The sequence below is a fragment of the Danio rerio genome, chromosome 5 (assembly GCF_049306965.1).
Source record: "Danio rerio strain Tuebingen ecotype United States chromosome 5, GRCz12tu, whole genome shotgun sequence".
Lineage (NCBI taxonomy): Eukaryota > Metazoa > Chordata > Actinopteri > Cypriniformes > Danionidae > Danio > Danio rerio.
The window spans coordinates 58942308-58967282 of record NC_133180.1 but is presented as its reverse complement, the minus strand read 5'-3'; the positions used below and the strand labels follow the sequence as shown (position 1 = coordinate 58967282).

The 24975-nt window shown below is 38.1% G+C and overlaps 1 protein-coding gene across 3 annotated transcripts in view; it reads right to left on the bottom strand.

Moving 5' to 3' along the window:
• taf6 (TAF6 RNA polymerase II, TATA box binding protein (TBP)-associated factor) overlaps positions 1 to 24975 on the bottom strand; it is a 156004-nt gene that overhangs the window by 112622 nt on the left and 18407 nt on the right. The window contains exon 2 of one of the 3 annotated variants that reach the window (XM_021476094.3): positions 17447 to 17551. The gene's annotated coding sequence lies outside the window, so the exon portion shown is untranslated. 3 annotated transcript variants of the gene reach the window in all.

Genomic DNA, 24975 nt, shown 5'->3' with positions numbered 1-24975 from the left:
CATTGCAAAAATGGAAAATTATAATAACAATAAAGTATTGAAGGCAAACATCTGTACTCATTGTAAAGTTGTATTGCTGTAAGTTAGGAACATTAATTATAAAGTAGAAACAATTTTGCTTGATCCTCCTTTACATTCAGCCAGTTGCTAAACCAGTCCAGTCTGTTGACATGATCGGGGGAAAATGTGGCCCTTTTCAATTAAAAGATGTAAGCTGAAAGTGCAATCCAATCTCACAGAAATTTGTAGCTTTTTAATTCAGTGGCTACGGCCAACAACGTTTAGGCAGGTTTGTTGCTAAGAACAGGGCAGCCAGAGCGACTGCCTTCAAATTCAACACGCATAATCGCACTCATCAAATTTGCTTAAACTAAGCGTTTTAAAGTATGGCTATATTTCACAAGGATTCTGACACAACAACGCAAATCAAATGTTTTACAAAAGTTGCATTTAAGGGGGAAACACGTAAAACTTAATAAAACATTGGTGGGTGCATGCTGAAAGCAGAGGAATGTGCTGTCTTTGACAGCTCGCGACTTCATCTAGCACTTTCTGAGTACATTTACATGAACACCAATACTCCGATTTTAATATGATTAAGATAATACAACTATTAAGAGTCTACCATGTAAGCAGCGATTTTTTATTACCTTAAAGGACCACCAAGTCACGAAATGCAGAGGTTTTTCTTTCCGTTCGTTATTTATATATTTCAGCGGTCATACTGCTATCGGTCGATAAATGCTATTTTTAATATTTTTATATTATCGTTATAGATCTGATATCTTTAAGCTGATAGATTACTTAATTGTACCGGACTGCCTGCTTCAGGCAAGCGTGGGAAGTTGTTCAGACTTGTCTGTTGCATAAGCATAATGTTTCCAGTTTGGTAACGGAGCTTTACTCTCATTATTTAATTCTTCAAAATCCGTCCTTGCTTTGTGTGGTATTGCTGTGCGGTAATATCCCAGTAAGTAACCAAAAACCATATTCCTTACCAGTGTATATATGTTTGACAGAGTGTTATTGTGTATTTCGGTTTAAATTGTCTCAGGAAAAACATTACATGTCTAAAAATGCAAAGATGCAGAATTTAAATTTAATTTAAACTTTATAATTACTTTCATGTTCATCAAACCACTCTGGCACCAGTCTTTCTGTGTGTATTGGTGCATTATCATCCTAACACAGCACCGCTTTCAGAATACAATATTTGAACCATTGGGTGCAGACAAAAGCACAATTATTGGGTCTTTAGCACAAGTATTGGGCCCAAAGAATGCCATGATATTGCAGCCCAAACCATCACTGATCCACCCCCATGCTTTATTCTGGGTCTTTGTGTTACACTTTTTTGGGGCGTCACCACACCGTCATTTTCACAGATGTGGCAAAGATAGTAAAAGTGAACTCAGAGAAAAAGATTTTTGCTGCTGGCACCATTTAAATAGATGTTTGGCGTTGACACGGGTGACCAAAAAACTGGGTATAGTAGCCCAGTCATATAAAGTATATTGACCCTGCTGAGCTCCCAACAGACAGTTTTGGTAAACACATGAGAGTTAGGGTGCACATTTTATTCCGCAGAGAGTTGGGCAGCTGTGATTTTATGTGTTTTTGGATACAATCTAAGTAAACACAGGCCCCGTTTACACAGGCGTTTTAGAATGAAAACGATCCGCGTCCACAATAGAGTTTCAACCAGCTTTTCTGAACAGCTCTCCCTCCACACCAAAACGACTGAAACACACATCATGTGACCACACACACACACACACAATCTCTGGCATGAGCTGCAGCATATCTACCTAGCTGAGAGCTGTGCTCGTCGGACTGCTCATCAAGCATCTCCCTGCTGGATCTAATCTCACTATATTTGTTAAACGTGATATTTCATTCGTCTTGTTGTCTTTGTCTAAGGACATATTCCCCGACTTTAGTCTTTGAATCTATTACTTGTTCTTAGGTAACGTGTTTTGGCTGAGCACAAAGATAAGTTAATAATTAATGTAACCACGTACATTCTGTATATTGACTGATCGCTTGCCTTTATTTCCTATAATTATTAGGGGTGTAACGATTTATCGTTGTACGATTTATTGCGATGCAAAAATGTCTCGATATGCATCGTGGCGTTATGACGATTTGATTACGATATGACGTCCGTTTTCTCTTATTAGTTGAGCTGTTTGCACGTGAGCTACGTTCCACCTGCTGTCACACGTGAGTTCAGATTGCAGCAGCAGTAATGTTAGCAGACCAAGATGAGTGGAGTTGAAATAGAGGATGGCCCATCCTCTCAAAATCAGACGTCTGTTAACATTTCGGTTGTCCAGTCATTGCTTTAGACTCGTCCGCTTTTTGACACGCATACTAGGTCAAACATCCTAAGTTTTAAAGTCTTCACAGTGATTTACATACTTTGCACAGTGACATGGATACCTCTTAATGGTGTTGAAAGAGTCACATACTGTATTTATAAGGTACAATTCACCCTAAAATATCATTCTGTCTTCATATAATGATGTATTGGCGGCCGCAAAATAACACATGACGTGAGCTGACCGTAAGCTGTTACTACAGAGGGCGGATGATAGACGCGCGCGTATGGCAAGCCATTTTAGCATTTAAACCTTTGATCTGACTATCCATAAATATATTTAGAGATATCTCTAATTATATTTTGACTAGTCATAATTATAATTCGACTAGTCAAAATATAATTAGAGATATCTCTAAATGAATTTAATTAAATATGAATTAAATATATTTATGCATAGTCAGAACAAAGGTTTAAGTGCTAAAATGGCTTCAGTGAACAGAACCTGCAGGTTGTGACTAATAAAGTAGTAAACAACATTCAGTTTGTGGAACAGAGTGATCTTTCAGGAGCCCGCGTGGGAAGTATGAACAGCACTTAGCAGTGGAAATGAAACCGAAAACGTACACATTATTTAAACAATCATATCGCATTTTAGAGTTATGAATACGACTAACATTAACCCTTTTAAGTACAGAGGTACACAAAAATGCACGTCAACATGATACACTTGATAGCGCCGACATCAGCGACGCCGAAGAAATAGTAAACCTGCCTAAACTGCTGAAAAGAGTCACGACTGTCCTGTGTAATGAAAAGACGGCCACCCTGTCACTCATCATGCCCAACATGAAGACAGCCATCCATAAAAACCTCTCAGACAGATACACATAAGTTCAGGATTATCTTATAGAACTGCTGATTACCTGGAAATGTGGATTTTTTTTTGCACACAGAAAAAACGCAAGTGACCAAGCAAAGCCTTAAGCTCCAACTGTTAAATTCAATTGAATAGAAAGCTTATTTTTTTTGCACTTTTACTTATATTGTTCCTTTATTTTGTCTCTGTCATTTCAATAATATTTTTTAAGAAGTTTTTAAATTGTTTTATTTTCCAGAGACAAGCCTGTTTAATTTATTTTCTTAAAGAAGGTTCAGTTTAACAAGTTGAAACAAAAGAAATACATAAAAAATTGTTTACTTGGTAAAAATTGCATTTCAGTTAAATTTTCAATTTTTATTCCAAATATCGTGATACATATCGAATCGTGAACATTATATCGTGATACACATCGTATCGTGAGCTGAGTGTATCGTTACACCCCTAATAGTTATTATTATTATTTCTCCATTTTGTTATAAATATCCATACAGTGAAGATGACGCTCATATATGCAGTACAACGCCTCAACATTTCTGCTGTCTGTTAAGTTCATTCAATTTCTTGTCGGCTTAGTCCCTTTATTAATCTGGGTCACCACAGCGGAATGAACCGCCAACTTATCCAGCATGTTCTTTACACAGCGGATGCCCTTCCAACTGCAACCTATCCCTGGGAAGCATCCACACACACATTCACACACACACTCATACACTACGGACAATTTAGCCTACCCAATTCACCTGTACCGCATGTCTTTGGACTGTGGGGGAAACCAAATCACCCGGAGGAAACCCACGCGAACGCAGGAAGAAAACTCCACACAGAAACGCCAACTGAGGCTAGGCTCGAACAAGTGACCTACTTGCTGTGAGGCGACAGCACTACCTACTGCCACACTGCTTCACCCCGTCTGTTAAGTTGATAATATCAAAATTAAAATAGGCAATTCCTTAGGGCCCAATCCAAATTCTACCCCTTAGCCCAGGGGTAGGGAACCTATGGCTCGGAAGGAGCCACATGTGGCTCTTTGACCAAAAATATGTGGCTCTCCAGCTGTCTCTCTTCAATAATATTTAAAAAATTGTAAAAATATAACTGTTACTAGAAATCAGTTATTAAAAATACAAATACAATTTCCTTTATATTGTACTTTATGGCTCTTTAAAAAATGCATTTGATAAAAAAAAAAAATATGAAATGGCTAATTGCTGAAAAAAGGTTCCTGACCCCTGTCTTGGCCCTTTCCCTTACCCCTACCCCTCGTTTTGCGCGTGTCAGGGAAAGGCTAGTGGTGTCCCAATTCTCTTAAGCTTGAAGGCGTAGGGCTAAGGGCAAGGGGTATACACCCCTTTCAAACGAAGAATTTTCAGAACCACACTTGAAACCAAGGGGTAAGAAAAAAATCCCAGAATACCCCAGCAACAGCTGCACCCGGAAGTAAGGAGATCCACAAATTAGTATTTTTTGCCATAATTACGAATTTTTACAACAAACAAACAAACAAACAAACAAACACATGTTTTGATTTATTCATAACCACATTCATGTTTTACCGTCATGCTTAAAAAAAAATGCTAAAATAAAAACAACAAAAATTTCGCGAATCATAACTCATGTATAACCGTCCCACAACTTTCTGACACTCGATGACACAGGAATACAGGGTCAGAAAAGTCTAGTGGCTGTCAATGAGCTATTTACAATGTCTGCTATAATGTTAATGCTGTTTTTGTGTGTTTACATTGATGAGTATGGCCACGTGTTAAATGCACAGTATTACGATCTTACCAAAGACATTATGATAAAAGAAGCTAAGACCTCATGATTAAGACATCACTAACGCAACTCTCTTGCAAGCCATAACATCACTGACAGCTCGTTTTGACATACAAAATGAACAGTTAGAAGAAATGGCGAATCAGATGCGAAAAAAAAGCATCATGGTGGCAGAGATTTCTAAGGCTGTTGAATTCAATGCTGCTGAAATTAAAGATTGAAAAGAAAAATGTGCAGAAACGAGCAAATCACTCCTATATCTAACAAAATTACACAAAGACCTGGCGAGCAGAACATAAGAGCTAGAGCAATATAAAAGAAGATGGAATTTCCGGATCAACGGGACGAAAGAGAAGCCCGAAGAGGATGCTCGTAAAGATACAATTGCCATGATCGCTGAAATTGCACCGCATTTCATTCATAAATTAGAAGACATTGTTGACATAGTGCACGGAGTTGGCAAGAAGGAGCCAGGTAAACCCAGGCAAGTGATTGTGCAGTTCACAATGCGAAAATACAGGGATGAAATTTGGAGGTCTACAAAAAATTTGTCTGTGTGCTGCTGTTTGTTTCATAGAGGATCTGACGAAGGAGGACCAACTGGCCCACACTGCGCTGTGGCCTTTGATCGACCAGGCACGTAAAGCAGGGAAGATAGCTTAATACCGAGGACCGTTCGGGTACATTGAAGGGAAGTGCATTGACACCGCATGACAGTTTATTTTTCCTTTTATGGTAGGGCAGTTTGAAATATGACTGTTGAGAAACGCTAGGCTGGGAGTTATGCTCTGTTGTAGTTATAACTGTTTGGTGTTTATACCACCCTTTCTGAGCTTTTCTCTTTTCTGAACAATTTCTGCTATTTTATTTAATTTTTGGTTATTGTTGTTATGTTTCCAGTTAAGTTTAAAATTTCTCTTATGTCACTTAATGTCAGGGGCATCCAAGATAAAGTTAAACGTAAAGCAATGTTCTTATTCTGTAAAAGTAATGGTTCTCAATGCATTTTTTTTTTTACAAGAGACACACTCAGCTGTTTCAGATACGTTTTGGTCTAGTCCAGTGGTTCTCAAACTTTTTTCATCAAGTACCACCTCAGGAAAAAAATTGTCTCTCCAAGTACCACCAAAATGAGCAGTATTGAAATACAGTAGCGTAGTAGGCCCAGTAAAGCCGCTATAACTCTGCAAATTAAAAAAACAAAAAAAAAAACGTGGCAGATTACCTCAGAAATCTAGGCTATTTGTCATATTGGCATATTATATACATCATTTTTGATAAATTTTGAAATGTGTGTAGCATGTACATGACATATTTAATTCCTCAGCGTACCACTAGAAGGAAGCCTGCGTACCATTAGTGGTACACGTACCACAGTTTGAGAACCACTGGTCTAGTCAATGGGTAGATAAAGTTTTACTTAGCCATGGGGCTCATCCCACTCGGCTGGTACTGCAATTTTATTTAATAACTGTCCAGGGAAAATAATTTCTTCTAAATCTGACCCTAATTGGCTGTGGCAGTGGTGTTAGATATTGAGCACTTTTTTTTTTTTTTTTTTACAATAATTCTAAACTTAATCAAAATCTATTGCAGGAAATATCCTCAGTAATTTCGGATTTAAAGAGATCATAGCTACAGAGAATATTGTTGTGGGTGGAGATTTTAATGTGGTACCGGATGAAACTTATGATAGATATCCTCCTAAAAGCACGTCTTCTCTGCTAAATACCTTGGTTTCCAAATTCTGTTCTAACCTTAAAATAATTAATGTCTGGAGATATCTTCATCCTAGCATTAAGCAATTCTAATGGTTTAGACCCAATGCAGCCAGCAAATCAAGAACTGATTATTGGTTATTATCAGATAACTTACTTTTATTTGCTAAAGACTGTACAATGTCTGCAGCACCTTTAACAGACCATTGTTCCATTTCTTTAATAATACAACCAGATCATACCTCATCAAAAAGTGATATTGGAAATTTAACTCTGACTTAATTAATAATGAAATTTTTTGTTTAAAAATAAAGGAGCTAATTATAGAGATTAAGAACAGCACCAATTTTAGTTATAATAAAGCCAGATGGGAGTTTCTTAAATTTAAAATTCGTGAATTTTCAATTAATTACAGTAAAGAACTTGCCAAAGTCAGGAAACATCAGAAACATAATATTATTTACGAAAATAATAACTGTTGTAATGATAGTACATTAACTGAACTAGAGAAGGCTACAATTGTTTCTTTACAATTAGAACTTGACAACTTCTACATTAAAAAAAGCTAAGGGTGCCTATATATGTACTAAGGCTAAATGGATAGAAAAAGGTGAGAAAAGCACTTATTTCTGTAGATTTGAAAAGACATGACAACGAAATAACTATACTTTCTCTGATGATAAATGGCACAGAATGTTCAGACCCCGCTATAATCAGGGAGAACGTATTTAAATTCTACAGTGACCTATATTCTTCCAACTTCTCTCAATCTGATTTGAATTAATTTTTTGATAAAATATTACCTAATATTCCCCGTATCAACATAATTGAAGAACTTGACTCTGCTGTTAAAAAGCTTAAATTGAATAAATCTCCTGGTCCTGACGGTCTCTAATTTTTTACAACTTTTTATGAAATTATGTAAGATCGTTACTATTTAATGCTTTTCGTGAATCTATTGAAGATGGATCTTTAGGTCCAAGTATGAACCAGGGATTAATCACACATTCCCACACATTCCCAAACTTGATAGACTAAAAATTGATTGATAATTTTCGCCCAATCAATTTACTCAACAATGATTATAAAATTTTCACACACACATGTTAATAGATTAAAAAAAGGAATTCATAACTTAAATAACAAATCCCAATTAGGCTTTCTGAAAGGTAGGTCTATTCACAATAATGTAAGGTTGGTGATGGACTTAATTTTTATTTTAATTTTAATACTGAGCCGAGGATCGAAGCAGCGACCCAGCGACCTTCTTGCTGTGAGGCGAAAGCACTATGGTTTAATATTTTACATTGCCACGCTGGGCATCACAGTGGCACGGTAGGTAGTGCTGTTGCCTCACAGCAAGAAGGTTGCTGGTTCAAGCCTCAGCTGGGTCAGTTGGCGTTTCTGTGTGGAATTTGCATGTTCTCCCTGCGTTCGAGTGGGTTTCCTTCAGGTGCTCTGGTTTCCCCCACAGTCCAAAGACATGCGGTACAAGTGAACTGGGTAAGCTTAATTGTCCTTAGTGTTTGAGTGTGAATGAGTGTGTGTGGATGTTTCCCAGTGATGGGTTGCAGCTGGAAGGGTATCCGCTGCCTAAAAAACATGCTGGATAAGTTGGCGGTTCATTGCACTGTGGCGATCCCAGATTAAAAATGAGTGAATGAATTGCCACACTGTAATAAAATAAGCTTGATCTAAAACTTGAATGATTGTAAGGTTATTTTATTGCAAACTTTTATAAAAAGATTAAATATTAAAATATAAAATTAATTTCAAGTTAAACACAATAATAGTAAATTCGGACATAAGTTTTTAATAAGACTTCAAACAATTACTATTTTTGCCGGTGATTTAAAGTTATGCGCCCTGTTCAAAACACTATTTTCATCATTTATGGAACACTGTTAATACCTATCATCTTCCATACACATGTGGAGGCAGTAATTTTACAATCTTTTCTCAAAAACTACTGGTCCAAAAAACATCAATCAAAATTTGGACTGTGCAGTAGGTATTCCCCCAGAGAATGACCACACAAACATGCTTATCTGGCTTTCAATAATGAAGGAAGGGTCGTTTGAGTGCTAAGAAGAGTGAAAAGAGTACAGAGCATTGTTAGTCTAAGTCAGGGATTCCCAAACTTTTTTATTACGGGACCCACCTAGGCAAGCAATTCAATCTCAAGACCCACCATAATATTTTAATGAAGAAAAATGGGTAAAAAAAAAGTATCCTTTTAAAGCAGTCAAAAATATATGGTGTGTGGCTGTTTGGATTTTGCGATTTGATATGCACAAAATGAGGCTCGAAGTGCTTTTTGTGGGATGCTGGCTGTAACTGTGATCATTTTTTTGTTGATGAAGATACTCTTCTTTTTTCAGAAGAGAATATGATTAACCTTTGTTGACATATTTAGAATGTTTTGTTGTCAGGTGTCGTTTAAGTTTCGAGGGTTTCATGAAAAAACTAAAAAGCTTTTTGATCGACTACTACAAGCTGGGAAAACATCAGATAAATATGCCAATGCAATTAACGTTATTGCTGAATAGATCTGATATTTACACATTTGCTTGAGGAAGGAATGATAGGGGTAGTTACTAGGGCTGCAACTAACGATTATTTTAATAATCGATTAATCTGTCGATGATTTTTTGATTAATCGATTAATCTGATAAAAAAAAAACAAGAAAAGCATTAATTTCCAAACCTTGATTCAAAAAAGCTCATCCCTGAGCTGTTATAATAATAATAATAATAATAATAATAACAATAATCATAATAAATAATAATAAAATAAAAAACTAACAAGTTTTGTCCTGTTTTCAATCCACATATATCTAAATGTTTTTAAATAAAGATACATACTAGACACATGAAATAGCATAATAAATCACTTAAACTCAAAATTAAGTGATTGTTTGCTTAAAACAAGCTTAATTATTTGCCAATGGGTTAAGAAAAAATTATCTTAATAAGATATAATCTCAAACAGAAGTTTTCAGCATCCACATTTTCTCATGCCATTTTTCTTGTCTGGTCTTGATGTAAGATTTTTTAGATATTTGAACTGGAAACGAGACAAAATGACTAAGCAAGAAACGTTTTCTGCTGTGCAGCTGTACATGACAACAGATTTTAAAAAAATGAAGGCGAGTGAATAAAAATTTTGAATCCAGCATACGGGCCACACATTATGTCTTTATATTCTGCTCTGTGTTTGTCAAAGTCATCTGAGCTCAATGATCAGGTTTTTATTAAAATCTGACTCTGAGGGCAAATCTGCGCCCTCGTGCGGTTTATCATAAACTTTTCATCAATCATTTTTACCGCGATTGACAGCAAGAACGAACACAGAAACGTTGATGCTATATGTATTCAATTTATGTTGCATTTTCTAAAATAATACATTCTGTATCTAGCTTTTCACTTGTACGGTGGCTCTGAACTGTCAAAACACCTCTATAAAAGGCTTTTTCAGACATTACATATTTGTACACATGTACATTACTGTAACACGTTTTATTCAAGGACATATTAGCTGGTTTTAGTCCTTAGCTCTTTTATTTTCATTTTGTTTAAAATATATTTAACTTGCTTGTTGATTAAATCCCATTTTGTTATTTAACCTTTTTAATTGTATGCAACAGTCAATTTGCATGTTAATTTGCTATGAAGAAAATGAAATAATGTATTGTTTGCATGCTGATTTGTGTGAAATCGTGAATATAGGTCTATAATCACCTTACAATTTTGAAATTATAGCTTTTTTGCTTTGAGTATAGACTATTTATTTCAAAGTTTCAGCTTTTATGAAGTTTGCTGTATAAAAATATAACATTTTGTAATATTTGTAATTATCGGCCTATATATATCGGCTATCGGCCTCCAAGTCTGAAGAATTATTGGTTATCAGCCAAAAAATCCATATCGATGCATCCCTAATTCTATCAGGCCCCAGGAGTCAGTTTTTTAAGAACATTCACCCTTAATGTTTCTGTGGCGACGCATCATGTTTGTCACATGACACACCGCAGCCAAAGTGATGTATGACAGATGTATCCCTTTTATTTAATTTTTTTCTGTTTTAATTCAACATATTCACACGCTTGCTCATCCTGTCAACAACTACCTGATATTCCAATTCACATAAACGTGTAAGTGATCGACATCTATAACATGGGATGGACGTCACACACCTGCAAATTATATTTGAATGGATTGTTAGACTTCCTTGTGTTATCTACAAACTCTAAATGTATTGTTTTACCAGTACTTGTGTGTATTTACATGTCTAAAACATAAATGAAGTATTAGGCGGTTAAAATGCTGCAAAATTCTGATAATATGACACGTCTTTCCCAGCGAGGTTAAGTTGGTTTTGTTTTCGAAAAGAAAAAAACGAAAAAAAAGAAGCACTTTTCCGACGGTCCCATACTGAGAGCATTGCTCAGCGCGACATCTAAGCACTTTTCCGACGGTCCCTTCCTGAGAGCAGTGCTCAGCGCGACATCTAAGCACTTTTCTGACTGTGTCTTACTGAGAGCAGTGCTCAGCGCAACATCTACGCACTTTTCCGACGGTCCCTTACTTAGAGCAGTGCTCAGCGCGACATCTAAGCACTTTTCCGAAGGTCCCTTACTGAGAGCAGTGCTCAGCGTGACATTTAAGCACTTTTCGGATGGTCCCTTACTGAGAGCTCCCCTCAACGCGAGTGCTCTCTGCCTCAGCGCATATTGCAACTGCTTAATCGGAGCAGTGCTCATAATATTGAGCGAAAAAAAAAAAAAGACAGATGGGAAACATAACCTGCTTTGTCTTTTTGTAGAAAACAGTTTAGACATTTTTATGGTAAGAGGTTTTTGAGTTAATGCCGTTTATCACTGAATGTGTCAGGAATACCGAAAAAAAAAAAAAAAAAAAAAAAATTAACCCCGCTGTTTTTCTCTGGCTCAGCGCCAAACACAAACACCAGCCCCAGGGACTTGGCGGTTCTCACTTTAAAATGGAACAAAAGTAAGATTCTGTAGTGATTCATCCGCATCATCCCTGTCTTTAAGGCGCTGAACTCGCGCAAGAGACAGAAAGGAGCCGTGTTCTCTCCGCTCCGCGCTGAACTAAAGTGTTCTTTTTTTTTAATCAAATGTCTCCGTGTCGCGCGACACAACGAATCGAGAATGAAATTTGTTGCCAACGCTTTTAGTAATCAATTTTTATCGATTTAATTGATTCGTTGTTGCAGCCCTAGTAGTTACATTACTAAGTATTTTACATAACATCTATGCCCTTCCATAACATTAGGTGACGTTAAAACTAACAGATAGCACTATTGCTATTTATTGATTAGCAATCTGTCAACGTTGGGATGTAAAAAATATGGGACAACAAATAGCTTCAAATGATAGAATCCTTAGCAAACATTAGAAAAAAGTGACAATAAAATAAAAGGTTTAACCTATTAAAATCAATGGCCTATACATAAATTAAATAAAGCTATAAAGCCTATTTAACTTTTAATTGTATTTGCATATTGATTAAAGTTACTATAGTTATATAGTGAAGTGCAGCAAATGAATCTCTCATTGTGTTTTGTTTGATAACAGATGAATTAATGTAAGAATGCACAGATCTATAATGAAGCATTCGACTACTTTAGTAACTGTTTGTGCTCATTTAAGAGAAAATTAGTTGTGTTTAAAATAAAACACGCAAAATGCAGCAAAAAAAAAAAAAACAACGAAAAAAATAAGCACTTTTCTGACGATCCCTTATTGAGAGCTCTGCTCAGAGCCCGAGCTCTAACGGCTAAACGCAGACTGCGAGGGTTCAAACAGAGCAGTGGTCGTAGTGTCGAGCGAAAAAAAAGTCTTTTTGTAGGAAACACACTTTAGATCATTTTAGGGTAAGAGGCTTTTGAGTTATTGCCGTCTACTGTACTGGTTTTTTGATTCACCGCAATGTAAATATAGCTGCAGCTATGTGACGTTGCGCGACCCACCTTTGTTCACTGTGCGACTCACTTGTGGGTCGCGACCCACAGTTTGAAAACCCCTGGTCTAAGTTAAGGGTTTGAAGTCAATTTTTTGAAGTGGTCAAATACTTATTCATTTTCCCTCATTAAAATGGAAACCAGTTCATGCATTTTTCTGTATTTTTTGGTGCCGTCTCTCACAGTTAAAATAAATGTACTACTACAATTATATACTTATATTCTGATCATGTCTCTGTCAGTGGGTAGACATACAATATCAGCTAGGGATCACATTTCATAAATATATAGTTGATGTCTCCTTGTTTATTTTTTCCCCCAATTTCTGTTTAACAGAAAGAAGATTTTTTTCAACATATTTCTAAACATAATAGTTTTAATAACTCATTTCTAATAATTGATTTATTTTAAATTTGCCATGATGACAGTACATAATAGTTTACTACATATTTTTCAAGACACTTCTACACAGCTTAAAGTGACATTTAAAGGGTTAACTAGGTTAATTAAGTTAACTAGGCTAGGGTAATTAGGCAAGTTATTGTATAATGATGGTTTGTTCTGTAGACTATCAAAAAAAATTGCATAAGGAGGCTAATAACCTTGACCATAAAATGGTTTTTAAATTTTTTTAAAACTGCTTATATTCTAGATTAAATAAAACAAATAAGACTTTCTCTAAAAGGATAAAAAAAATATAATCAGACATACTGTGAAAATGTCCTTGCTCTGTTAAACAACATTTGGGAAATTTAAAAAAAATATATATATATAATTCTTATAAGGGGGGCTAATAGTTCTGACTTCAACATCATGGTTTCCCCTTAATATTATTATTATTATATTATTAATTATTCTTCACTGGCAGGGCACCACGCCAAAATTCATCCCGTCACGGCTACATTACAGCTTCTCATTCAAAACATTTAATTTTTTTAATAGCGGGTAATAATCACAACAAAACGTATTAAAGACTAAGTGAATTATAACAGCGTGAACTTTTCCGTAGTTGTGCTGTGCGTCATTTGTTTAACCCTTTAAGGTGACGTGCTGACTGACAGGTACGTGATCAGTGGGACCAGCAAACACAACGTATAGCCATTTCACTTTACTTCAGGACGCATTAATGTCGCTCTGTAGGTTTATTGGAGACATTAATAAATATTTAAGAAAATCTAATAAATGCTGGAGACATAATCATTACATAAACACACTAAATCGCACTTCAGCAGCATTCGTTTGAGAGCGCACAAGAAGATCTGTGCGCTCTTGAAGCAGCTGATATTTGAGGGGGCGTGCAAGAAGTTTTGTGCACGAGAAGAGGAAATCGGCGCACAAGCAAAGAGATCCACATGCTCGTAAGCTACATAAATGCGATCTCGACTTCTAATACTGCCCTAACGACATTTGTCATTGAAATAACTCCACATACACACACATACACACACACAGTTCTGTCTGGTTTTTGAATCTGATTGGCTGATAATCGTGCAATATTTTGCCAGTGACAGCACTTGTACCGCCTCTTTACCCTTGTGTATTACTTCGACCACATACAGCAAAAAGCAGAAGACACTCTACAGTTTGACTTATATTGCTGCTGTTTGCCAACATAATGTTTTGATGCTTTTTTAGTCAAGACCGAGGTTGTTTAGATTGCAACTATGTTTACACAACAGTTTATTTATAACAATAGTGTCATTTTTTAATATTATTAATAGCGGCCATTAGCCTGTCTTTGAGCAAAGACGGTTGAGGATGTTCACCTAGGGATGCACAATATATGGACTGCCATATTGTTATCGGCCAATAAATACCATTTTCAAGATTATTGTTATCGATCCGGTGTCTAAATTAGGCTGATAACCACGTTTCGATTATCGAATCAAAAAATAGAAACAACCCGCCCCCGTAGCAAATCCGCTCGCGAAAAGTACACACTCAGGCCCTGTTTACACTGCCTTTGTTTTTAAATGGCATTTTAGAATGACAATGATTTGACATCCACAGTGGCTTGAAGCATTTCTGAGCAGCCCTCCTTCCTCTCTAACTCTAAAAATGCACATAACGTGACCACACAGACACGGACGCACACACAGCCATGCGCTCGAGACAGCAGGTCCAGGCAGTCAGAGGACTGCTTCAATCTTTCACTCACTTGTACTTATTCATTTTAGCGCACACCTCAGATACTGCTGGCTGGTTCCTGTTGGTTGTGCGTCTTTTTTACCGATGCCATTATAACGACACAGATCATTGCCTATTCACGAGTTCCGCAGAAAAAAGTGATTGACAGGTGGTAATTATGTGTGTATCTTGCCTTTATTCATTTACTGTATGATTTGTTTATGGGTAAAACAAAGACCATGCAGGTCAGGTAGTTTAAACGGTAGGCTACAAATAATTAATTGGTCATTAATTAATTAATTATTCATAATCGAAAATCGAATTAAATCGTGCCTTTAGAATCGAAAATGTAATCGAATCGAGGATTTGGAGGATCGTGACACCCTTATTTTTGAATACAGTTAGTGGTATATCCAGAGAGGCAATTGCAGATTAGGAAGTGAAGTGGAGACTAAATAGTTGAGTTTTTAGTCGTTTTTTTAAAAACAGCGAGTGACTCTGCCGTTCTGATGCAATTAGGGAGTTCATTCCACAAACTGGGCAGATTGAACGCGAGCGTTCGGGAAAGTGATTTCTTCCCTCGTTGGGATGGAACCACGAGGCGACGTTCATTCACAGAACGCAAGTTTCTGGAGGGCACATAGATCTGCAGAAGTGAGGGCAGATAAGAAGGAGCAAAGCCAGAAGTCGCTTTGTAGGCAAACATCAGAGCTTTGAATATGATGTGAGCAGCAACTGGCAGCCAGTGCAAACGGATGAGCAGCGGAGTGACATGTGCTCTTTTAGGTTCATTGAAGACCACTTGTGCTGCTGTTTTCTGGAGCTGCTGAAGAGGCTTGATAGAGTTAGCTGGAAGCCCGGCTAGTAGAGAGTTGCAGTAATCCAGTTTGGAGAGAACAAGAGGTTGAACAAGGAGTTGAGCTGCATGTTCAAATAAGAAGGGTCGGATCTTTCTGATGTTATAGAGTGCAAATCTGCACGATCGAGCAGTTATAGAAATGTGGTCAGAGTAGTTTAGTCATCATTCGTTACTCCAAGGCTTTTCACCATTTTGGATGCAGTAATGGTTGCCCCATCCATCTGGGTTGAAAAGTTATGGTGTAGAGTCGGGTAGGCAGAAACTACAAGCATTTCCATTTTTGCGAGGTTAAGCTTAAGATTATGATCTTTTAATCCAGTGTGAAATGTCCAACAGGCAGGCTGAGATGCGAGCTGGAACCAAGGGATCATCAGGATGAAAAGAGAGGTATAGCTGGAGATGATGTGTAGATGGCGAAGAGAAGTGGCCCAAGAACAGAGCCTTGAGGTACCCCAGTGTTTAGATGCTGTAGGTTGGACACCTCTGCCCTCCAAGACACCGTGAATGACCTGTCAGAGAGGTAAGATCCGAACCATCGTATAATTGTGCCCGCAACGCCCAGTGACTCAAGCGTAGATAGCAGGATCTGGTGGTTTACAGTGTCAAAAGCAGCTGACAAATCCAGCAAGATGAGGACTGATGATTTTGAGTCTGCTTTAGCCAGTCTGAGATCCTCCACGACCGAGAGCAGGGCAGTCTCAGTTGAGTAGCCTTTCTAAAAGCCGGATTGCTTGTTGTCCATAAGATATTTTGAGTAAGAAAGTCCAGGACTTGATTGAACACTACTTTCTCCAGAATCTTGGCCATGAATGAAAGCAGGGATACCGGTCTGTAGTTTTCAAGTAGCGTATGGTCCAGGTTGGGTTTCTTTAGCAGTGGGGTTACCCTAGCCTGCTTAAATGAAGTGGGGAATAAACCAGAGTCAAGAGATGTGTTAATTATGTGAGTCAGTGTTGGTATGACTGCAGGAGAGATGGCTTGCAAGAGATAAGAGGGAATGGGATCAAGTGGACAGGTAGTTGCATGGCTAGATAGCACGATTGGACACCTCAGACTCAGAGATCTGAGAAAAAAGACATGAGTGTGTGTGGTGTTGGTGGTGTATCTTGCGTGTTTGTTGTAGGTGCAGCAAATTGAGCACTGATTTTTGCAGTTTTGGTGCAAAAGAATGTAGCAAAGTCATCAGTAGTAAGTGTGGAGGATGCGGGTGGAGAAGGAGGATAGAGGAGGGAGGAAAAGGTTTTAAAAAGTAGGCGAGGATTAGTGGTATTGTTGATTTTCTGACGGAAATATGTCTGCTTTGCAGAAGTAACCTAAGCCGAGAAAGAAGACAGAAGAGTTTGGTATGTTAAGAGCTGTGCAGGATTTGTAGTTTTCCGCCAAATTCTCTCTGCAGCCCGAAGTTTTGAGCGATGCTCACATAGAGCATCCGTGAGCCAGGGTGCAGGAGGACTGGCACGGACTGGCCTGGATGCACGAGGACATAATCTGTCTAGACATGATGCTAGTGTGGAGCAGAGTGTATCAGTGGCACTGTTCGTATCAAGTGCAGAAAGTTTGCAAGATGGAGGAAGAGAGTCTGAAACAATGGTGGATAGTCTATTGGGTGAGAGAGATCGTAGGTTTCTGCGAAAGGCAACCAGTGTTGGAGTGTGTGGCGGCTCAGGAGTAATGTGAATGTTGAGGGACAGAGGGAAATGATCCGATATTTGTAGTGGAGTTACTAGTGTTTGATCAGTGAAGCAATGTCGTGTGTAAATAAGGTCTAGCTGATTACCTGATTTGTGGGTAGCAGAAGTAGGTGCTTTTTTGAGGTCAATAGAGGCAAGGAAAGTCTGAAAGTCAGCAGGTTGCGGTCTCTCAATGTGAATGTTGAAGTCACCTAGCACCAACAAGGGAGTGTCATAATTAGAAAAAGATGAGAGAAGAACATCCAGTTAATCTAAGAAGTGACCTAATGTACCCGGTGGGCGGTAGATGACAACCACATTTATGTAGAAGGGGTGGATAATGGTGACTGCATGGAATTCAAAGGAGCTGATTATTGGCAGGGACGGTCTCAGAGTAAATTTCTATTTTTTGGAAATCAGTAGTCCAGTCCCACCCCCTCTCCCTGTCTGACGAGGAGTGTGGGAAAAAGAGAAATTAGCAGAAAGAGTAGCATGTGTAGCAGTGTCCTCTGGCCTCAACCAGGTCTTAGTTAGAGAAATGAGATTATAGTCAGAATATGTAGCTATGAAGGTAATAAAATCTGCCTTGTTAACAGCTGATTGACAATTCCAGAGGCCCACGGAGAGAGAGAGAGAGTTGTGAAATAGTAGATACATGTATTGAACGAAGGTTGTGAGGATTACGCCTGCAGCGTACCTCCTGTGTTTTGCGAGTGTTAGTAACAACAGGAATTAGTAAACACATAATAAAATTGCAATGAAAACAAAAATAAGTGTAAAGTTAAGTAAAACAAGTGTAGGGAGTCAACGGATCGTTCCAGAACCAAACAAGCCACAGACCATGTTATCCTTAAAAGATGCCTACATGTCTTAGCTTTGATTTCATTTTCAAAGCAATCCACAGGCACCCAGCAAAAGGCAACCCACAGGATGACTAGCCAGTCAACATCACAGTTGAATGTTAATTAACTTTACGCCTTAGAACAATAAGAGGCTCTACAATCAAAAACCCACCAAACCGGTTTTTGAGAAGTACCTTATGGTTCGCGTGTCTTTTGGCGTCTGCAAGGTATACACTAGAGCTGCACGATATATCGTTTCAGCATCGCAATCGCGATGTGCGCATCCGTGATAGTCACATCGCAGGAGGGTGCAATGCAAAGCAAAAAAAAAAAAATTATATATATATTATGGGTGGAGCCGAACCGGAATACAGTATTCGGAAAAGCACGAATAGCGTGTTTTTACGAATACTTATTTCAAACAATACTTGATAAATTATTTGTATTTGGGAACAAGAAAAACATTATATCAAAATGCTGCGTTTCCCCATGAGACCGCAGTGCATGCCCGCGTGAGTGAGTGAGTGAGTGAGTGAGTGAGTGAGTGAAACGTTCAGGAGTCGGTGGGCGGAGTGGGGCCGGGGTAAGGAGACTGAGCAGGCTGCTTCTCTATACAGCAACAGAGAAGGCTTGGCAGAGCGAAAAATACTTTACTGCATTACTATTTTGTTTATTTTATCATACTAAAATAACGTGACAGAAGTTCACTCAAAAGTGAAAGTTCTTCCTGTCATTAATTACTAACACTCCCGTCATTCCTACTACTTTCAGAACATAAATTTTGATATTTTACCATATGAAAATGCAATGCAGTTATGAAAATTGAGAAATTAAAGCAATACAGAGATCTGGTCCCGTCAGGTCAGGGTAACCTTAAAAACGCAGACGTGGAGGTGCACCAAACTCACACGGGAAAGAACTGGGCATTCAATTCATGTTTTTGTTAAATAATTCTTTAAATACAGCTCTTTTGATCTCTAAAGGGGAAAAAAGAAATTTGTCGTTAAATTAATTTTAGCAGAGACGCTACTCATTTTCACATTCGTTTTTCAGTTAGGGATTTGGTCTATTAGAGTAACCTAATAAAATTGTTTTGTTGGACACTGTAGTCTACACAATAATTAATATTATAATTTATTATATACATTAGCTATTATTAAAACTAAACTATACAATTGATAAAACAAAACCCTTTTTAATGTTTGCTTTCATTTTGACACCACTAACAGTTGTAATAAGAAACATCACATTGTGCAGAAGCGTTCTCAAGTTAAAAACACCTTTTGAGGTTAAAGATGATCAGCCTGCCAAGTCAAGTGTCATAAATGAAATGGGTAGCATGAGTAAAGGGGATTTGCCCAGCACACAACCTCATGCGCTGCAGGTAGGCTGAATGATAATATTTAAAAATATATATGAAATAGCCTACAAAACTTAAAAAAAAAATTTTAATGAAAAGAAAAGAAATCAGGAGAGTAAAATATAATTTAAACCACTGGTCTGGCGCTGATACTTTATTGTTTGTATCGAGAGGAAGAAAAAAAGCAGATGAAAACCTGGCTGGGGAGACGGTGACAACTTATCTGTTCTTCAGAAAAGATCACAACATCATTGTGATGCGTTTATCATACAACGCAGTTCGTGTTTATAATCATTAATATTAACTAGTATTAATTCTCTCTCTAGACTTAGTTTTAGGGCTTGTTCTTGTCGGCGCAATATAGCCTCGGCTTATTGCACGTACGAATCCGATTGAGTGAAGAATGATTAAGCGCTTGCATTTTTTATTGCATCCTTTACGCAAGTTATTCATTTTTTTTTTTAAGTGGTGAGAGTATTATTTACTGGCAAACATGTTCCTAGATCTCATACATCAACAAATAATGTAGCCTACCTACGTTAATTTACCTTTTATGTAAGGTTAAGGAATAACTTAATTAAATATTAATAAATAAAACACCCGTATAAACGTACATGTTTATTTTTGAACTTTCGGTAATAAAACAACACAAAACTATTTATAAATATTGTAGTTAAATATCATATAACTTGTACTGCTTGAAACCGTATAATAATAACAATTAAACGTTACATTTTTAAGAAATTAACAAATAGCCTAAATGGCACTTTACTAATCAGTGTAATAATAATATAAATATTAATAATTATAAGTAAAAAGAAAATATTAACCTAGTAACAATATAAGTCAGATGTTTAAAAAAAAACAGCGTAGTTTCTATCCACCTTTTGTAGTCATATTTTAAATTATTTGCCAGAAAAACTAACATGTTGACTTTGTCCGGTTTAAGTGAAGAATGGGGTTATAATGTTTCCAGCAATACACTGTCAGACGGTGTGCTTGTAGCGAAAATGCACAGACATGCTACTTTTTCACAACCATATGAGAGAGGGCTTCTGCTTCTGTTCCGCCGCCCGCATTTCTCGCAACGCAGGTTTTCTCTAGTCTGCGGAGCGGCGCGTTCTTAACTAGTTACCGAATAGCCTATGTTACTCCATTTCTTGTCAATGTCTTCTATTTATCACTTTCTCTTTTGTATCTGGCCATTTTTGCAAATGCCTCTGTCATGCCTGGCTGAGCTGGGCTTTTGCATTTAGAAGACAGGAGTTGATTAAGCCTACATGGCTTTATTTCCCTCGCCGTCAATCACCACTGGCTTGCATGGTTCGGGACCCGTGGATTTGCTCCTCAGTGTTTGGACTCTCGGCAGTGAATATTAAAACACACTTTATTTAAAACACCCCTACAAAAAGCTTAATTCAAATTGATTCGTTCACCTTTCTCGGTCGGCACGAATCCAAAATGTTCCCAGATGTAAGAGTTCGTTTTCTAACAAGATAATGGTTGAACTTGAACTTGCTGAATCGTGCCTAATGTTATATTCTAACAGATATGTAATACTTGGCAACATAACAGTAATTTGTATATATGTTTTAAAGTGCGTGACGTCACATACTACGGCCGGTGGTAATGGACAACCGAGGTGGCAACTGGCCACCGCGGTGACGCGGTTGTCATGGTGACCGTCACAGCCCTAGTCTTAAGTATATATCTATATAAAAAATATTGCAATATATATCGCAGGGGAAAAAAATATCGCAATGTCAATTTTTTCCAATATCGTGCAGCCCTAGTATACACATTCTCAGGCAGACACAGAAGCCATCAAAAACGCTTCCAAAGTTTAATGGACATTTAAGCAAAACAGTTTATTTGAGTAATGTACGTTTGCTTTATGTTTCTGTAGGTTTTTGTGTGTACATGTTCTATGTGTTTAACAAAACTGTTATGGATAGTTATTGAGTAATAGCCCTCAGTGACAAATGAAATCTACAGAATGTTTGTGAAATACTTCATGTTTGGTATTGATTGAAAGCTAGGAACATTTCAAATGCATTGTTTTATAAGAAGAAACCATACTATGAAAGGTGTCCATGTTATGAGACTTTATTTTAACAACTATGCTATCAAAGCAGCACCGATACAATTTGCCAACCCGGCTTTCTAGAGGGCGGAATTGGGGTGTGACTCCTCCCTGCACCTTCTCTGATTGGACAAGTATTGTGTAGACCCAGCCTCTACCAAAGCCTATAAAACTTTGAACTAGGAATTTCATCGTCGTCTTTTGCCAGTCGTCACCGCCATCGCTGCCCAAACGTCGCTCTTCTCGTGCTTTGGCTGTTACATCGCCTTGCCGGAAGCCTCGTTACATCACGGAGCAGACCGCGACCTTCACTTGCTGCCGGCTCGACCCCCGATCTGCTTGTGCAACCACGTCAACAACAAGCCATTGGGTCAACATCCAAACTCTGAAACTCATCGTAACTACAGAAACCCAGGAAGGACTTCAAACGCCGCCTCGTCCAACATCCGTATCCCTACCAACCGACTAAAGAAACCCCTTTTCACCAACGAGGGAATTCCATCACGTCACTGAAGTTGCTACGCTGACCAATCAGCTTCGCCGGGATTTCCCTTTGGACCAGTTGAGGAAACCAAAATTCCATTAGAACGCAATGAGCACAAACAAGGTTTCTATCCATTGCTGACACTGGTGTGAATTATGTTTAAGTAGTAAAGAATAGCGAAATTCTCTGCTTTTATGGTTTCTCTCAGGTTGCAATGCTAAGAACATAGAAAAGGCTAGAAGTTGAATCCACTAAGTCAAAACTTTCCTAAAACTGCTTGTGCGTGTGTGTATGTATGTGCATTTATTTGTTTTACGTAGATTAGTACTTTGTGTTATAGAGTAGCAATATGCTTTTGTTTTGTTTTAAGATCCGTATTGGTGTGTTGTGTGCTTTATAAGTTAATGCCTCAGCTTCAGATACTGCTACCTTGCTCATTAGATAGTTAGATACTGTTTTTATATTGTTATTGTTGGCCACGTAATAATATAATACAGAATTGCTTTACACTAAACGTTCTATTTGCTGGACAAATACTTAAGTTAAGTGTAGCTTTAAATAATTCTATGTGAATCATGTTCAAATCTTTGATTCGAATCCCCAAAGTTTAAAAATAATTTAAACCAAAGAGCTGATTCTTACATAGTGGTGGAGAATAATTTGGGCAAGCAGATCTAACTTTTAAAGCACAAAACTCAGAAACCACGTTGTTAATCTTTTCTATTTTTGTCCGGAAAGAATAGATTAGAAAGAACAGAAGTTTTGTTACTGCACAATTTCATTGTGGTGCCATTTGTTTTATTGCTTGACTGCATGTAGTGTTGTTAAGAAAGTAAAACTGCATTTAAATTGTCCGCCGAGACAAACTGTAAGCTGCTCTAAAGCACATGTAGAGAAAGACAAAGCGTATTCCTTTGTGCTTATCTCATATATCAGGCCTTCACAGTATGATTTCGTACGCCGCGATTCCTGGATGGAAACTCAACTGTTTTCTCCTGGTAACTGTTTTAGCATAGCTAACTAAATTCTTGTTGCCCTGTAATTTGCTAATACTTAGTAAATTATTTAAAACGCGGAGCTCAGAGAGAGCTGCCTAGCGTAGTTTATAGGAGAAGTTTTGAAATTGATCAATTAAAATTGTGGTTTGAATCCACGGATGTGTTTGCAGTCTACACAGACTTAACACAGAGTGCTGAGATTCCCCATATCTCTGTCACAATTTGTATTAATCTCAGAAATCCTGTTGATTAATTTATCTCACTTTCATGAGTTGAGATCGTTCAGTACTGTTAAGATATAAAATCTAACTAGTGCTTTTTGCTTGAACAGTGTGAGATGCTATCTCAAGTGATACTGTAAAACTTGCTAATATTCCACTTTGTGGTCGTTGCCATAGCAGCAACCTTGGTCCGGAAGTACAGAGAGACTTGCCGGAATTACATTCAAGCGCACATGTGCAGTCCGCCAGCGCCAGCTTGCATTGTAAACTAAGAGCATAGTGTGAAGCTAAGCTAAACTAACGGTAACGTATTTGCATTGAAGTCTATGCATTTCCAGTAGCAGTGAAGGCTAATAGATAGCACGTAGCATTTAGTGGTCCTAAATGCATTGTATGGATGATGCTTAAAATAACTCTTGCATCTCAGTAATTTTTCTTTACTCACCTTGGAAAAGTTGACAAACGCAAAGTTAATAAAAGTGTGCATGATCTAACTGGTGAGTTTAATCACTATTATTTTATTTTATTTTTGTTTTTCCTGCTGTACTTGGCCTGTTGAATTCGATCAGTTTGAACTCACATTGTTACAGGTGTGTGCGCACTTCTGAGTGTCTGTTTGGTCACATGGTTTTGTTTTGGTTTTCCACGCGTGTCTGACGTCAGTGTTTTTGTCACGTGCTATGTGGAGTCCTGCTGTCCTGATTAGCCTGCCAGCTGCGACTTGTTAACTCGGCTATATCTGGGCAGCGTGTCTCTTGTCTCGTGTCAGTTCGTTAATTCTCTGCTGATCATTCTGTTTGTGTTTAGGACTGGCGTGGAGTCCCTTTCTGAGACCTAGCTTCTCGTTTCCCTGTCTGTTCTCCTGATCCCCGATTGAGTCGGAATATAGCTTGTTTTTGTTTGTTTATTGCTTTTTGTGTGGACTTGTGATACTATATTGACTGCGTCAATAAAGTATTTTTACTTGCAATTGGATCCTTCCATTACTTGTACACAATCATAACAGAACGAACTGCCCAGACAATGGATCCAGCAAGTATTGCCCAGTTTACGGAGTTCGTAAACCACACCAACGTCAGGATTGACAGATAGGAACAATTATTGGCTAACACAAATCTAGCCATTCAAAACTTAGTTGATCAAATGTCTGCACTCACCACGCAGGTTCAGCAGTTGACAACCGGGGCGGCTTCACAGGAAGCGGCATCATCTTCAGATCCGGCGCCAGCCGCTGAGGCAATAAGCCGTCCACCTGAACCTTGCCTTCCTCACCCTCCCTGCTACTGCCCTGCTGTTCCTCCTTCAACTCGTTCTCAGAGGAATTAAAGAAAGTTTTCGATCGAGCAGCCTCCGGGAGAGAGGCAGCTAGAGTTCTCGCCGAGCTCCATCAAGGAAACCGCAGTGTGGCGGATTACTCCATAGAGTTTCGGACCTTAGCAGCGGAGTGCGGCTGGAATAAAGAGGCGCAATGGGACATGTTCCTCCATGGCTTGTCGGATCATCTCCAGGATGAGATTTATACCCTGGATCTGCCCAAAACTCTTGATGGCCTCATAGATCTGGCTATTCGCGTGGATGCTCGACTGCTGCGCAGAGAGACGCGCGCTCAACTGAGTGCACCCTCTGAAATGGTCCCCGAGTTTCCCGT